The sequence below is a fragment of the Salvia miltiorrhiza genome, chromosome 8 (assembly GCF_028751815.1).
Source record: "Salvia miltiorrhiza cultivar Shanhuang (shh) chromosome 8, IMPLAD_Smil_shh, whole genome shotgun sequence".
Taxonomy (NCBI): domain Eukaryota; kingdom Viridiplantae; phylum Streptophyta; class Magnoliopsida; order Lamiales; family Lamiaceae; genus Salvia; species Salvia miltiorrhiza.
This window is the reverse complement of record NC_080394.1, coordinates 6,157,893-6,158,722: the sequence shown is the minus strand read 5'-3', so window position 1 is coordinate 6,158,722 and position 830 is coordinate 6,157,893. Positions and strand designations below refer to the sequence as shown.

The window sequence follows — 830 nt, the reverse complement described above, 5'->3', positions numbered from 1 at the left end:
TTCTTCAACCACGGGTTCTACTCTTGATATTGACATAGCATCAATCTTGCTATTCATAGCGGTCAATTGAGCCGTCAAAAGAGCTATTGGATCCGAGCTTGTTGTAGCCGCCACCTTCTTCAAAATAGTCCTCTCCCCCGGAAATTGGTAGCTATTTGCGGCTAAATTTTCAATGATGTGGGCGGCCTCCTCGTGGCTCTTCTCCAACAATGCTCCATTGGCCGATGCATTCATGTCTCTTTGCATCTCACCACTACACCCGGTATAGAATGAGCAAATAATGGTGTTTTGATCCAAACCATGGTTGGGACACTTCCTTATCATCTCTTTGAATCTCTCCCAAGCTTCATAGAAGGTCTCTCCATCGAATTGATGAAATTGGACAATGTCCTTCTTCATCTTCATTGTCTTACTTGGAGGGAAGAACTTGATAAGGAACTTTTGAGCCATTTTCTCCCATGAAGTGATGGAACCAATCTCCAAAGATTGATACCACGTCTTGGCTATGCCCCTTAGTGAGAAGGGAAAGAGTCGGAGTCGAATGGCATCCTCCGGGACTCCATTTATCTTGATAGTATCGCATATCTCCAAGAAATTGCCGAGATGTCCATTCGGGTCATCTTGAGAAAGACCGGCAAATTGATTTTGTTGCACCATGTTGATGAGACTCGCCTTGAGTTCAAAATTGTTGGCATTGATTCTTGGGGCATGCACTCCCCCTTGTTGGACCACGGGTTGGAACATATTGCTAATAGGTGGTGGTGGTGGTGCATTCCTTCGAGCCTCTTGCTCATTGATACGCCCTTGCATAGCCTCCAATTGTCTTTGGA

General features: G+C 45.3%; 1 non-coding gene across 1 annotated transcript; it reads left to right on the top strand.

Moving 5' to 3' along the window:
• The first annotated feature begins 295 nt into the window (after window positions 1-295).
• LOC131002116 (small nucleolar RNA R71) lies at window positions 296-402 on the top strand. The gene has a single exon (XR_009094192.1). It is a non-coding gene; the product is annotated as a small nucleolar RNA R71 (small nucleolar RNA).
• Window positions 403-830: the final 428 nt, after the last annotated feature.